The sequence below is a fragment of the Pseudophryne corroboree genome, chromosome 4 (genome assembly GCF_028390025.1).
Source record: "Pseudophryne corroboree isolate aPseCor3 chromosome 4, aPseCor3.hap2, whole genome shotgun sequence".
Taxonomy (NCBI): Eukaryota; Metazoa; Chordata; class Amphibia; order Anura; family Myobatrachidae; genus Pseudophryne; species Pseudophryne corroboree.
The window spans coordinates 635,198,526-635,214,405 of NC_086447.1; the positions used below are offsets into that span (position 1 = coordinate 635,198,526).

General features: G+C 46.0%; 1 protein-coding gene across 1 annotated transcript in view; it reads right to left on the bottom strand.

The window, feature by feature from the left end:
* Window positions 1-15,880, bottom strand: part of TIAM2 (TIAM Rac1 associated GEF 2) — a 1,049,207-nt gene that overhangs the window by 325,523 nt on the left and 707,804 nt on the right. The gene's annotated exons all lie outside the window — the stretch shown is intronic.

Consider the following 15,880-nt stretch of genomic DNA (forward strand, 5'->3'; position numbering starts at 1 on the left):
TAACCCGATTTTTGTAACAATAACTATGTACAAGTATTGCAGACAATCCGCACTTGGGATGGGCGCCCAGCATCCACTACGGACTACGAGAAATAGATTTATCGGTAAGTAAAATCTTATTTTCTCTGACGTCCTAGTGGATGCTGGGGACTCCGTAAGGACCATGGGGATTATACCAAAGCTCCCAAACGGGCGGGAGAGTGCGGATGACCCTGCAGCACCGAATGAGAGACTCCATGTCCTCCTCAGCCAGGGTATCAAATTTGTAGAATTTAGCAAACGTGTTTGCCCCTGACCAAGTAACTGCTCGGCAAAGTTGTAAAGCCGAGACCCCTCGGGCAGTCGCCCAAGATGAGCCCCCTTCCTTTTGGAATGGGCTTTTACAGATTTTGGCTGTGGCAGGCCTGCCACAGAATGTGTAAACTGAATTGTATTACAAATCCAGCGAGCAATCGTCTGCTTAGAAGCAGGAGCACCCATCTTGTTGGGTGCATACAGGCTAAACAGCGAGTCAGATTTTCTGACTCCAGCCGTCCTGGAAACATATTTTTCAGGGCCCTGACAACGTCAAGTAACTTGGAGTCCTCCAAGTCCCTAGTACCCGCAGGTACCACAATAGGTTGGTTCATGTGAAAAACAGAAAACACCTTAAGGAGAAATTGAGGACGAGTCCTCAATTCTGCCCTGTCAGAATGAAAAATTAAGTAAGGGCTTTATATATGATAAAGCCGCCAATTCTGACACACGCCTGGCTGAAGCCAGGGCTAATAGCATCGTCACCTTCCATGTGAGATATTTTAAGTCCACAGTGGTGAGTGGTTCAAACCAATGTGACTTTAGGAAACTCAAAACAACATTGAGATCCCAAGGTGCCACTGGGGCACAAAATGAGGCTGTATATGCAGTACCCCTTTTACAAACATCTGAACGTCAGGCACTAAAGCCAGTTCTTTCTGGAAGAAATTCGACAGGGCCGAAATTTGAACCTTAATGGACCCTAATTTTAGGCCCATAGACAGTCCTGTTTTCAGGAAATGTAGGAAACGACCCAGTTGGAATTCCTCTGTAGGGGCCTTCTTGGCCTCACACCACGCAACATATCTTCACCAAATGCGGTGAAAATATTTTGCGGTTACATCCTTCCTGTCTTTGACCAGGGTAGGGATGACTTCATCTGGAATGCCCTTTCAGGATCCGGCGTTCAACCGCCATGCTGTCAAACGCGGCCGCGGTAAGTCTTGGAACAGACAAGGCCCCTGCTGGAGCAGGTCCTTTCTTAAAGGTAGAGGCCACGGGTCTTCCGTGAACATCTCTTGAAGTTTCGGGTACCAAGTCCTTCTTGGCCAATCCGGAACCACGAGTATCGTTCTTACTCATCTCCCTCTTATGATTCTCAGTACTTTTGGTATGAGAGGCATAGGAGGGAACACATACTCTGACTGGTACACCCACAGTGTTACCAGAGCGTCCACCGCTATTGCCTGAGGGTCCCTTGACCTGGCGCAATATCTGTCTAGTTTTTTGTTCAGGCGGGACGCCATCATGTCCACCTTTGGTTTTTCCCAACGGTTTACAATCATGTGGAAGACTTCCCGATGAAGTCCCCACTCTCCCGGGTAGAGGTCATGCCTGCTGAGGAAGTCTGCTTCCCAGTTTTCCACTCCCGGAATGAACACTGCTGAGAGTGTTATCACATGATTTTTCGCCCAGCGAAGAATCCTTGTAGTTTCTGCCATTTCCCTCCTGCTTCTTGTGCCGCCCTGTTTACGTGGGCGACTGCCGTGATGTTGTCCCACTGGATCAATACCGGCTGACCTTGAAGCAGAGGTCTTGCTAAGCTTAGAGCATTGTAAATTGCCCTTAGCTCCAGTGTATTTATGTGGAGAGAAGTCTCCAGACTTGATCACACTCTCTGGAAATTTTTTCCTTGTGTGACTGCTCCCCAGCCACTCAGGCTGGCATCCGTGGTCACCAGGACCCAGTCCTGAATGCCGAATCTGCGGCCCTTTCATAGATGAGCACTCTGCAGCCACCGCAGAAGAAACACCCTTGTCCTTGGAGACAGGGTTATCCGCTGATGCATCTGAAGATGCGATCCGGACCATTTTTCCAGCAGATCCCACGGAAAGGTTCTTGCGTGAAATCTACCGAATGGGATCGCTTTGTAAGAAACCACCATTTTTCACAGGATCCTTGTGCAATGATGCACTGATACTTTTCCTGGTTTTAGGAGGTTCCTGACTAGCTCGGATAACTCCCTGGCTTTCTTCTCCGGGAGAAAACATCCTTTTCTGGACTGTGTCCAGAATCATCCCTAGGAACAGTAGACGTGTCGTCGGAAAAAACTGCGATTTTGGAATATTTAGAATCCACTCGTGCTGTCGTAGAACTACTTAAGATAGTGCTACTCCGACCTCCAACTGTTCTCTGAACCTTGCCTTTATCAGGAAAGCGTCCATATTTCTTTTAAGAAGAATCATCATTTCGGCCATTACCTTGGTAAAGACCCGGGGTGCCGTGGACAATCCAAACGGCAGCGTCTGAACTGATAGTGACAGTTCTGTACCACGAACCTGAGGTACCCTTGGTGAGAAGGCAAATTTGGACATGTAGGTAAGCGTCCCTGATATCCAGTGACACCATATCGTCCCCTTCTTCCTGGTTCGCTATCACTACTCTGAGTGACTCCATCTTGATTTGAACGCTTGTATGTAAGTGTTCAAATATTTCAGATCTCACCGAGCCGTCTGGCTTCAGTACCACAATATAGTGTGGAATAATACCCCTTCCCTTGTTGTAGAAGGGGTACTTTGATTATCACCTGCTGGGAAAACAGCCTGTGAATTGTTCCCAATACTGCCTCCCTGTCGGAGGGAGACGTTGGTAAAGCAGACTTCAGGAACTTGTGAGGGGGAGACGTCTCGAATTTCCAATGTACACCTGGGATACTACGTGTAGGATCCAGGAGTCCACTTGTGAGTGAGCCCCCTGCGTGCTGAAACTCTTGAGATGACCCCCTACCGCACCTGAGTCCGCTTGTACTGCCCCAGCGTCATGCTGCGGACTTGGCAGAAGCTGTGGAGGGCTTCTGTTCCTGGGAATGGGCTGCCTGCTGCAGTCTTCTTCCCTTTCCTCTACCCCTGGGCAGATATGACTGGCCCTTTTGCCCGCCTGCCCTTATGGGGACGAAAGGACTGAGACTGAAAAGACTGTGTCCTTTTCTGCTGAGATGTGACTTGGGGTAACAAAAGGTGGATTTTTCAGCTGTTGCCATGGCCACCAGGTCCGATGGACCGCCCCTTTATACGGCAATACTTCCATGTGCCGTCTGGAATCTGCATCACCTGACCACTGTCGTGTCTTCGTCTGGCAGATATGGACATCACATTTACTCTTGATGCCAGAATGCAAATATCCCCCTGCGCATCTCGCATATATAGAAATGCATCTATAGTCAATAAAATCTTGTCCCTGTCAAGGGTATCAATATTTTCAGTCAGGAAATCCGACCAAGCCCCCTCAGCGCTGCACATCCAGGCTGAGGCGATTGCTGGTCGTAGTATAACACCAGTATGTGTGTATATACTTTTAGGATATTTTTCAGCTTCCTATCAGCTGGCTCCTTGAGGGCTGCCGTATCTGGAGACGGTAACGCCCCTTGTTTTTATAAGCGTGTGAGCGCCTTATCCACCCTAAGGTGTGTTTCCCAACTCGCCCTAACTTCTGGCGGGAAAAGGTATACCGCCAATAATTTTCTATCGGAGGAAACCCACGTATCATCACACACTTCATTTAATTTATCTGATTCAGGAAAAACTACAAGTAGTTTATTCACACCCTACATAATACCCTTATTTGTGGTACTTGTAGTATCAGAAATATGTAACACCTCCTTCATTGCCCTTAACATGAAACGTGTGGCCCTAAAGGAAAATACGTTTGTTTATTCACCGTCGACACTGGAGTCAGTGTCCGTGTCTGTGTCTGTGTCAACCGACTGAGGTAAATGGGCGTTTTTACAAGCCCCTGACGGTGTCTGAGACGCCTGGACAGGTACTAATTTGTTTGCCGGCCGTCTCATGTCGTCAACCGACCTTGCAGCGTGTTGACATTATCACGTAATTCCTAAATAAGCCATCCATTCCAGTGTCGACTCCCTAGAGAGTGACATCACCAATACAGGCAATTTGCTCCGCCTCCTCACCAACATCGTCCTCCTACATGTCGACACACACGTACCGACACACAGCACACACACAGGGAATGCTCTGATAGAGGACAGGACCCCACTAGCCCTTTGGGGAGACAGAGGGAGAGTTTGCCAGCACACACCAAAAACGCTATAATTATACAGGGACAACCCCTTATACAAGTGTTTTCCCTTATAGCATTTTTATATATGTAATCATATCGCCAAATAAGTGCCCCCCCTCTCTGTTTTAACCCTGTTTCTGTAGTGCAGTGCAGGGGAGAGCCTGGGAGCCTTCCTCACAGCAGAGCTGAGCAGGAAAATGGCGCCGTGTGCTGAGGAGAATAGGCCCCGCCCCCTTTTCGGCGGGCTCTTCTCCCGGAGTTTGTGAGATCTGGCAGGGGTTAAATACATCCATATAGCCTCAAGGGCTATATGTGATGTATTTTAGCCATAAAAAGGTATTATACATTGCTGCCCAGGGCGCCCCCCCCAGCGCCCTGCACCCTCAGTGACAGTTGGTGAAGTGTGCTGACAACAATGGCGCACAGCTGCAGTGCTGTGCGCTACCTTATGAAGACTGAAAGTCTTCTGCCGCCTGTTTCTGGATCTCTGGACCTCTTCAACTTCGGCATCTGCAAGGGGGGTCGGCGGCACGGCTCCGGGACGAACCCCAGGGTGAGACCTGTGTTCCGACTCCCTCTGGAGCTAATGGTGTCCAGTAGCCTAAGAAGCAAATCCATCCTGCACGCAGGTGAGTTTACTTCTCTCCCCTAAGTCCCTCGTAGCAGTGAGCCTGTTGCCAGCAGGTCTCACTGAAAGAAAAAAACCTAACTTAAACTTTTATTCTAAGCAGCTCAGGAGAGCCACCTAGATTGCACCCTTCTCGGCCGGGCACAAAAATCTAACTGAGGCTTGGAGGAGGGTCATAGGGGGAGGAGCCAGTGCACACCACCTGATCCTAAAGCTTTTATTATTGTGCCCTGTCTCCTGCGGAGCCGCTATATCCCCATGGTCCTTACGGAGTCCCCAGCATCCACTAGGACGTCAGAGAAATATGGTAAAGCAGCAGGAGACATCTGAGGAAAAAAAGATGCCTTCTTCCAGCATTGCAGATCCAAGGTAGATGTAGCCACAAAGTCTGTGATGGAAGACATAGATGCTGGCCTCGCCAATACCACAAACCCTGCTACCCAAAACGGAGATCAGCATGCACGGAACAACTCCTGTGCAGGCGCCCCTATCATCAGAGATTTATGAAAACCATTGGGTTTGCATACATCTCTGAATTTAGCCCATAGTTTATCCTAGGCATAGGCAGACTTTGTTCTTTTTAGCCCATACACAGTGCACATTAAACTTAACAAGCCTTTTCTTAAATATGACAAACCCTCTTTAAATTCCTACTTAATGTAAAAAAAAATTAAGGACTGCTTTCTTTTTTGTTGGCTACAAATTGGTAATTTTTATTACCTGTTTATTTTCAACTAGCATTTGTCGGGGGTTTAGCTGGCGTGGATGTCTGTTATCGCTCAGCTGAACTAATTTTACAAAGACATTATGCTGTTGTGATGTACAGTATATTCTATATTTTACACATTTATTACAAAATTTATTTGTAAACAATATTTGCTGTTTTTCCTTCAGAGTTTAACACAAAAAAGTTGCTTGGGGCTACTAACTCATGAGCAAGCCATGTAAAGCTGCCCATGGGAGAAGCAGCTGGTCATGAGAGCTACGCCTGCAGCCCTGAGAGTTTGCCCCTGCGACTTGTTGATCTTCATAGCGAAGCAGAAGCTTAAAGGAAACAGCTTGCACTTGAAAATAAAAGGCAAATTGTTGCATACATATATATTGCATTGCATGTGGGGAGTGAAATATATGTCTACACTTTGTAATATATATATATATATATATATATATATATATACACATACATACATACACACACACACACACTGCTCAAAAAAATGAAGGGAACACTAAAATAACACATCCTAGATCTGAATTAATGAATTATTCTTATTAAATACTTTGTTCTTTACATAGTTGAATGTGCTGACAACAAAATCACACAAAAATTATCAATGGAAATCAAATTTATTAACCCATGGATGTCTGGATTTGGAGTCACACTCAAAATTAAAGTGGAAAAACACACTACAGGCTGATCCAACTGTGATGTAATGTCCTTAAAACAAGTCAAAATGAGGCTCAGTAGTGTGTGTGGCCTCCACATGCCTGTATGACCTCCCAACAACGCCTGGGCATGCTCCTGATGAGGTGGCGGATGGTCTCCTGAGGGATCTCCTCCCAGACCTGGACTAAAGCATCCGCCAACTCCTGGACAGTCTGTGGTGCAATGTGGCGTTGGTGGATGGAGCGAGACATGATGTCCCAGATGTGCTCAATTGAATTCAGATCTGGGGAATGGGCGGGCCAGTACATAGCATCAATGCCTTCGTCTTGCGGAACTGCTGACACACTCCAGCCACATGAGGTCTAGCATTGTCTTGCATTAGGAGGAACCCAGGGCCAACCGCACCAACATATGGTCTCACAAGGGGTCTGAGGATCTCATCTCGGTACCTAATGGCAGTCAGGCTACCTCTGGCGAGCACATGGAGGGCTGTGAGGCCCCCCAAAGAAATGCCACCCCACACCATTACTGACCCACTGCCAAACTGGTCATGCTGGAGGATGTTGCAGGCAGCAGAACGTTCTCCTTGGCGTCTCCAGACTCTGTCACGTCTGTCACATGTGCTCAGTGAGAACCTGCTTTCATCTGTGAAGAGCACAGGGCGCTAGTGGCGAATTTGCCAATCTTGGTGTTCTCTGGCAAATGCCAAACGTCCTGCACGGTTTTGGGCTGTAAGCACAACCCCCACCTGTGGACGTCGGGCCCTCATACCACCCTCATGGAGTCTGTTTCTGATAGTTTGAGTAGACATATGCACATTTGTGGCTTGCTGGAGGTCATTTTGCAGGGCTCTGGCAGTGCTCCTCCTGTTCCTCCTTGCACAAAGGCGGAGGTAGCGGTCCTGCTGCTGGGTTGTTACCCTCCTACGGCCTCCTCCACGTCTCCTGCTGGACTGGCCTGTCTCCTGGTAGCGCCTCCATGCTCTGGACACTACGCTGACAGACCCAGCAAACCTTCTTGCCACAGCTCGCATTGATGTGCCATCCTGGATGAGCTGCACTACCTGAGCCACTTGTGTGGTTGTAGACTCCGTCTCATGCTACCACTAGAGTGAAAACACCGCCAGCTTTCAAAAGTGACCAAAACATCAGCCAGAAAGCATAGGAGCTGAGAAGTGGTCTGTGGTCACCACCTGCAGAACAACTCCTTTATTGGGGGTGTCTTGCTAATTGCCTATAATTTCCACCTGTTGTCTATTCCATTTGCACAACAGCACATGAAATTGATTGTCAATCAGTGTTGCTTCCTAAGTGGACAGTTTGATTTCACAGAAGTGTGATTGACTTGGAGTTACATTGTGTTGTTTAAGTGTACCCTTTATTTTTTTGAGCAGTGTGTGTGTATATATATATATATATATATATATATATATATATACATACATATAAACCTGCACTCTCATCGGATAAATTACAGCAATGGGGTGCACCTAGTGGGAGTCCACTGAGGCAATGGGTCCACAAATATAAAACAGATCCCTATTCAGGGAGGGGCACTCTCCAGAGAAAACAAGTCCAATTCAGGTACAATACTTTTTAATGTTCAATATTCAATATAGTTGCTCCATAAGTCAACATTTCGATTCCAAAGTAGAATCTTTCTCAAGACGAGCCAAACAATGACATCCAAAGACATATGAAAATTGTACAGATAATAACAGAAAACAAAAACAAAAGAACGTGAAAAAAAGACATGAACACAGCCTTACGGGCCCACATGTAGACCAAAAGTGAACATCCCCTGGGTAAGTATTAAAAACATACACTCAAGTGTCAAAATAGAATAAAGAATAGACCCTTCCAAGGGACAATATGGTGACCACATGTGTGTACAGAAGAAAAGGAGCCATATATAGAAACAACCAATGGACCAGAGGTATTGTATAAAAAATTACACAGAAAACTACAAGTCACATAAGCATATGGTGATTCTAAAAAGTAAGAATAAAGAGACACAACCAATATTACTCACATGCATCACATGTATTCACTTAAGGCACATAGGAGCATCAGGACAGGGCTGTGAATACCTGTGATGCATGTGAGTAATATTGGTTGTGTCCTATGTGACTTGTAGTTTTCTGTGTAATTTTTTGTTTAAGCATTCCTGGAGGAATTAGTATACTATTGGGCAGATATGTTCTGTTGTCACACATGCTGTGAGTAAATCTTTATTTTTGATTCGGATATGTTCCCACTTGATAAACTTATGGTTACTCATCACCAATTTACTGTTTTGATATTTAGGTATTCAATTATCTAAATTACCTATGTTGCGGGATTTGGATTATCTCTATCGGTTTTCTCTATTAATTAAATATTAAGTAAGTCATTTTACTCTACTGGCTTGGATGTGTGGTGATTGGTTACCCCTTGTCCATTGGTTGTTTCTATATATGGCTCATTTTCTTCTGTACATACATGTGGTCACCATATTGTCCCTTGGAAGGGTCTATTCTTTATTCTATTTTGACACTTGAGTGTATGATTTTAATACTCACCCAGGGGATGTTCACTTTTGGTCTACATGTGGGCCCATAAGGCAGTGTTCATGTCTTTTTCTTCAAGTTCTTTTGTTTTTGTTTTCTGTTTTTATCTGTACAGTTTTCATATGTCTTTGGATGCCATTGTTTGGCTCGTCTTGACAAAGATTCTACATTGGAATCGAAACGTTGACTTATGGAGCAACTATATTGAATATTGAACATTAAAAACTATTGTACCGGGGGGGGCGTGGTCTGACTGGTGAGGAGAGCAGACGTGCTTCTGCCTGGCTCCTCTACCCACCTTCACTAATTGCTTTTTCTAGGGTCAGTACCCCCTGTGGACACCCTCCGGGAGCTCCCCTTCCCCCCTGTACATCACCAGAGCCCATTAGAGTTAGCCGCAGAGCCGGGGAGCTGTTCTCACTGCTCCCACAGGTTGCGGCCTACGCACCACCAGAAGCCGGGGCCTCGCATACTTTCTTTACCCGCGTTTGGAGCTCCATAGCGGGGACGCGGCGCCGGGAAGCGGCACGGACCCCCCACGGGCTGCAGGCACCAGTGGCTGACTCCTCAGGACCCCCCAGAGTGGTCACCTCCCGTGGGCAGCAGTCAGAGGAGGTATCTGGCAGTGGGGGACAGCAGAGGGACAGGCGCCCAGGAGACGCGGCGGCCATTTTGGATTCTCTGGAGGAGATGGATAATAATAGGTAGTGTACCTGTGTGCTGTGGGGGACTCTGGACTGGGTCTGCACTGGGTCTGGTGGCCCTCTGGCACAAGTTTGGCTGTGCTCCCACTCTTGGGCCTATGTTAAGGGATCTGGGCATTTCCCTTCTTTGTGGAGCTTTAGAATTTCACTCAGCAGTATCTTCTTCTACTACAACCGCCCCATCTTGTGGCCACTGGGTGTAACTGCATGCACTTCTCCCACAGTATACTCAATACATAATACATATTATACTGCAGTCTACATAGGAACGCAGCTTTCCCAGCACCTGCCGTGAATATCAGATGTGTTGTCCCCATGGTGACCACGCTATTATGATGTGACTGCTCTGAGATAATGCTGCCTCCACCCGACTGCTCCTTTAACATGATATGACAATTCAACCTTAAAGTGGATCCTTCCCTGATTGATATTACTGACGTCTCCTATCTCCAGTAATTCTATTTGTGCCGGTCAGCTTTATTATGCCTCCCAAGAAATATAAGGCCGCTAAATCTGTTTCCCAAGTGGCGTTCTTTAAACCTTCTCCTCAAGCCGCTAAATCAAAAGAGGTACGGAGTGGCCCCTCTAGGTCTGTTGTCCCTGTGGCCTCGTCGCCTCGAGATGTGTCTGCCCCTACCACTGTTACCACACACACCAGCTCTATCGAGGATAGTGACACGCTTACGGTGGGCGCTATGAAGCATCTCCTAACGCAATTTAAGGATGAAGTCGCGGCCGAATTTAGAGCGACTATGAAGGAATGCCAGAGATCTATTGATGAGATTGGTGGCCGCACCGATCACCTAGAAACGAAAATGGGTGAAGTGGTGTCGTCGCATAATGACCTGATCTCCTCCCATGAACTGCTTCAAAATGAGGTCACAACACTCAGGGACAAGCTTTCTGAACTGGAGGACAGATCGAGACGTAACAATATAAAGTTGTGAGGTGTCCCGGAGGCTGTCGCCAATAGCGATTTAAACGATTTTGCAGTTGACTTCTTTAGCAAACTCCTTCCCTCATACCGCTCGGCGGACTTTCTGATTGACCGCATCCATAGGCTCCCCAAAGCCAGGAACGCTCCTGATGGGGTCCCCCCGGGACGTTCTTATGAGGGTACATTATTTCCACGTGAAGGAGGCAATTCTGAAAGCTGCTAGACCCTTGGATATTGCTTTGGAGGCTTTGGGCTCACTTCAGATATTCGGAGACCTGTCCCCTGCTACCCTAGCGAAAAAGCGCTCTCTCTACCCCATCACGTTGGTGTTACGCAAAGAGAACATTCTATATAGATGGGGATTCCCTACAAAGTTGCTTATTTCGCGAGAAGGATCTACTGTCATTATAACAAACGTCGAGGATGGTAAAAAGATCCTCGCGTCATGGAACTCTGCAAGCTCATCTACACACACCTCTCCCGAACGAGGCCTTCAGCGGGACTGGGCCTCGTCGGCTGCTGAGCTTTGAGAATCATCTGTTCTACTATACTTGCATTGTTTTTATATCTTTCTAAGCGTTTTGTTATGTCATGTTTCCTATTTTGCACCAGTTCCCTGGCGGTTGCTTATTACGGGTGTTTATGTAAGGCCGATTTGAATATTGTTAAACTGTTTTCAGGTGATGCCTCGACACCGATGGTTTACTGTTTGTTGTCTGCCTCTGCTGCCCCATCTGCCGCCCACGTCTCTTTGATAGCTGGGTATTCTACCCTAGAATAATGATTCTCTTTTTTTTTAATCCCAGAGGCTGGCGGTGCGGGGGACCAGAGATAGAGGCCCGAGGAACTGCATCTTGTTGAATTTTAGTTCGGGTGTTGGCAGTTTGACCACTACCCCCCACAGATTATGGTTAGGCGTCCAACCGTGCCCCCAAGAGGGGTTAATGTTATGTTTCCTTTAACTGTTATTCTCCTTTTTCTTATCCTTTCTTTCCCTTTTCCTCTCCTTCTGTCCGGAAATTGTTGCTCATACTTTCTACATGCCAGCTGGTTGATGGTAATTATGCAATCTTCGATTTTTTTGCAGTATGGTTAACATTGTTTCTATAAATGCGAAGGGTCTTAATTCCCCACATAAGAGGAGGTTAGCACTTAATTATTTTCATAAAATTAGGGCTTAAATCATAGCCGTCCAAGAGATGCATTTTATTAAATCTGCCCCTCCATGGTTTACTAATATGAGATTTCCCCATTGCTATTTGGCCAATGGACCAGCGAAGAAGGCGGGGGTGGCAATCTTAGTGTCTCAACATTGCGCGTTTTCCCTCACATCACAATACTGCGACCCTGAGGGGAGAATTCTAATTTTAGTTGGTACTCTTGAAAATAAAGAGGTGACGATAGTTTCTTGCTATGACCCGAACACCAAGCAATTAGCATTTTGTAGGAAACTATGTGCTAAGGTGCAACAATTGGCCAAGGGTGCTCTACTTCTCTTGGGAGACTTTAATTTGACCCTTGACCCTTTGGTTGATAACTCTGGCAAGCGGACCTCACTCTCCAGTCAGCTCCATAGGAATGCAAAGGGCTTCCGTCAGTTATTAGCGGAAAATGATCTTTTAGACCTTTGGCGCGTTAAACACCCAATGGACAGAGACTACACATTTTATTCTCCAGTACATGCCTCTTATTCCAGAATAGACCTAGCTTTAGCAGATAAGTGGACTCTACAGTCCATCCGTAAAATTTCTATTCTCCCCATGTCATGGTCGGATCACTCCCCACTATTCATCGACTGGGCTATTAGTAGTAGAAAGAATACCCCGGCCCCCTGGCGCTTAGGTAAACACAGTCTTCTTCAGCCAGAGACCAAGCAGGCTATCCAAACCACTATGGATCATTACCTCTCTGAGAACTCTCCTCGGGAGACATCCGTCTTCATATTCTGGTGTGCCCTCAAAGCAGTAACACGAGGTACAGCGATTCAAACAGCGGCTAAACTTAAAAGGGAATATCGTAAAAAATTTGAACAAGCTGAGCTTGCAGTCGCTTCCTTGGAGAGTTCTCACAAGGCACATCCTCATGATAAAACCCTTCTTAAATCATTGCAAGAAGCCAGAGAGGCGGTAAATGTTTTCTATTTAGCGGAAGTCCAACGCAACCTGCATAGACTAAACCAAAAATTCTATGTTTATGGTAACCGGGCTGGTAGGATTCTGGCAAGGAAGTTGAGGGGCAGGAAAGCTAAGGAAAAAATTCACATTATCCATTCGGATAGGGGCAGGAGAGTCTATGATCCTGACGAAATTGCGAAAGTCTTTGCATCTTATTATGCCAAACTATATAACTTGAAGGAGGATTCCTCCACTTTTCAACCTTCAGGCACGGATGTTCAGAACTTCCTGGGCAAATTTCCCCTCCCTTCACTGTCACCAGAGTATTGTAGCTCTCTTAGTGCGCCTTGGACTTTAGCGGAAGTCGAAAAGGCTATTGACTCCCTTCCAGCAGATAAGGCCCTGGGTCCCGACGGTTATCCTTCTGGTTTCTATAAATCTTTTAAGGAGAGTTTGGCCCCGGTGCTCTTATCAGTGTTTAATGAAGCCTCAGAAGTTGGACGCTTCCCCAAGGAAATGCTGGAAGCTCGAATCATCACCATCCCCAAACCGGGAAAACCTCCCACCTCAGTCCAAAATTTCAGACCAATTGCTCTATTAAATACGGATTTAAAACTTTATGCCAAATTAATTGCCAACCGTATCAGTCCCCTCCTCCCCTCTCTTATCAACCCTGATCAAGTGGGCTTCGTCTTGAACAGACAGGCCCCAGATAATACGCGAAGGGTGATTAATGTCATTGAACATTCTGCCTGTAGAAAAGAACCCCTCCTAGTTCTGTCTCTGGATGCTGAAAAGGCGTTCGATAGGTTGAACTGGGACTTTATGAGATTAACTCTGGACAAATTTGGCTTCTCTGGAAGGATCTTAGACTCTATCCTGGCTCTCTATTCCACGCCCTGTGCGAGGGTCTTTGTTAATGGATGTCTTTCTTCACCCTTTAATATCTCTAATGGCACTCGTCAGGGCTGCCCGTTATCTCCTATTATTTTTGCATTGGCGATAGAACCCCTGGCTGCTTGCATTAGATCCCGGGACTCGATTAGGGGCCCTATTATAGGCGGCATTTCCCACAAAATCAGCTTATTTGCGGACAATATTTTATTATGTCTTTCCGATCCTGAGACTTCCTTGCCAGTTCTTCATGCCGTTCTTCAAGACTTTTCGGATGTTTCCTTTTATAAATTAAATACTAATAAAACTGAGGCCCTCCCACTCAATATATCTCCGACTGTGGTCTCTAGGTTGAAGGAATCGTACAAATATGCCTGGAAGTCCTGCTCCCTGAGTTATCTAGGGATTCATTTATCCAGTGAAGATAATTTAATTGAATGTAATTATGCCCCATTATTAAAAGCCTTTACAGAGCTGACTGGGGAGTGGATGTTGCAGGAGGTGTCTTGGCTGGGTAGGATTGCTGCTGCCAAGATGGTCTTATTGCCAAAATTAATGTATCTGTTTCGCGCTATACCAAGACCCCTTCCCAAACTCTTCTATAATAAATTTAACCAGGTCCTGATTAGATACGTGTGGGGAGGCTATAGGTTGAAAATTGCTAAAAAGATTCTTATTCTGCCCAAACAATCCGGTGGGGTAGCTTTCCCTGACATAGAAAAGTACCATGCTGCTTGTCTGTTAAGTCAGTCTAGAGACTGGTTTGACACCTCAAGCCTGAAACCTTGGGTCATTCTGGAAGCTTCTTATTTGAACACTGTTACCCTTCCTGATTTGTTTTGGTTGCCCCCCTCTGCTGCCCAAAGCTTGTCCAGATCTTGCAAGTCTATTAAAACGACCCTAGATTCATGGCATAAACTAGTGTCTTCTTCGGAAGAGATTGTATTACCGTCCCACTGTCTGTCGTTATCCGCTCTTATGTAATTGATTCCTAATATTTCCCTCTTAGATTGGATTCGGAAGGGCCTCTCCACTGTGGGCGATTTTTTATAGGTGACGTCTTGATGTTTTTTTCTCAAATTCAGGAGAGATTTGGGATTCGGACCCAAGACTTTTTCAAATATTTGCAGGTGAGAAGTTGGTTAGCTCACTTGCTCTGCATCTTCACAAACCTACTTTTCCGGCTTACATTAAAAGCCGACTGGAGACGCCCTCACATAAATATGGGATTACGTGGTGGTATCAGTTTCAATTAACTGACAGCACACAGTCTAAATTCAAAGCTCAGATTCTATGGGAAAGAGATTTGAATAGATCCTTTACTGATGCAGAATGGGACAGTATATTTAGGTCTTGTTTTAAAGTCTCCAAATGTATTAACCACTCCGAAATGTTCTACAAGCTTATACAGAGAGCCTACTTCACCCCTGAAAGACAAAATAGAATCTGGCCTTCACAATCTAAATTATGTTGGAGGAAATGTGGCTCAACGGGGGATATCTTTCATATCTTCTGAGCGTGCCCACTTATACAACCACTTTGGAGAGAGGTTTTCAGTATGGTTAGCATGATTTTAGGATTCACCATCCCCCTGGACCCATCTTTAGCATTATTTCATTTGTCCGTAGACCACCTCTCTATAGGTGATTGTTACGTCTTGGGGCATATTCTGATAGCCACTAAAGCTGCTATAGCCCAATTATGGAAATCTGAGAATCTCCCTTCTCTAACGTTTATTCAAAATAAGGTTCAAAAACATTTTATTTTTGAAACAGCGGAAGCTAAATACTCTTCCTCAGCTAATTCTATTCACCTGAAATGGTTAGGTTGGTCCGACTATAGGGGGAGAGAAGGTAGGCTGTCTATAGCTCTCCAATTGATTTATCTGTGCTTCACCCCACCTAGATTGACCTCTTTAAATAAGAATTTACTTACCGATAATTCTATTTCTCGGAGTCCGTAGTGGATGCTGGGGTTCCTGAAAGGACCATGGGGAATAGCGGCTCTGCAGGAGACAGGGCACAAAAAGTAAAGCTTTAGGATCAGGTGGTGTGCACTGGCTCCTCCCCCTATGACCCTCCTCCAAGCCTCAGTTAGGTACTGTGCCCGGACGAGCGTACACAATAAGGAAGGATTTATGAATCCCGGGTAAGACTCATACCAGCCACACCAATCACACTGTACAACCTGTGATCTGAACCCAGTTAACAGTATGATAACAGCGGAGCCTCTGAAAAGATGGCTCACAACAATAATAACCCGATTTTTGTAACTATGTACAAGTAATGCAGATAATCCGCACTTGGGATGGGCGCCCAGCATCCACTACGGACTCCGAGAAATAGAATTATCGG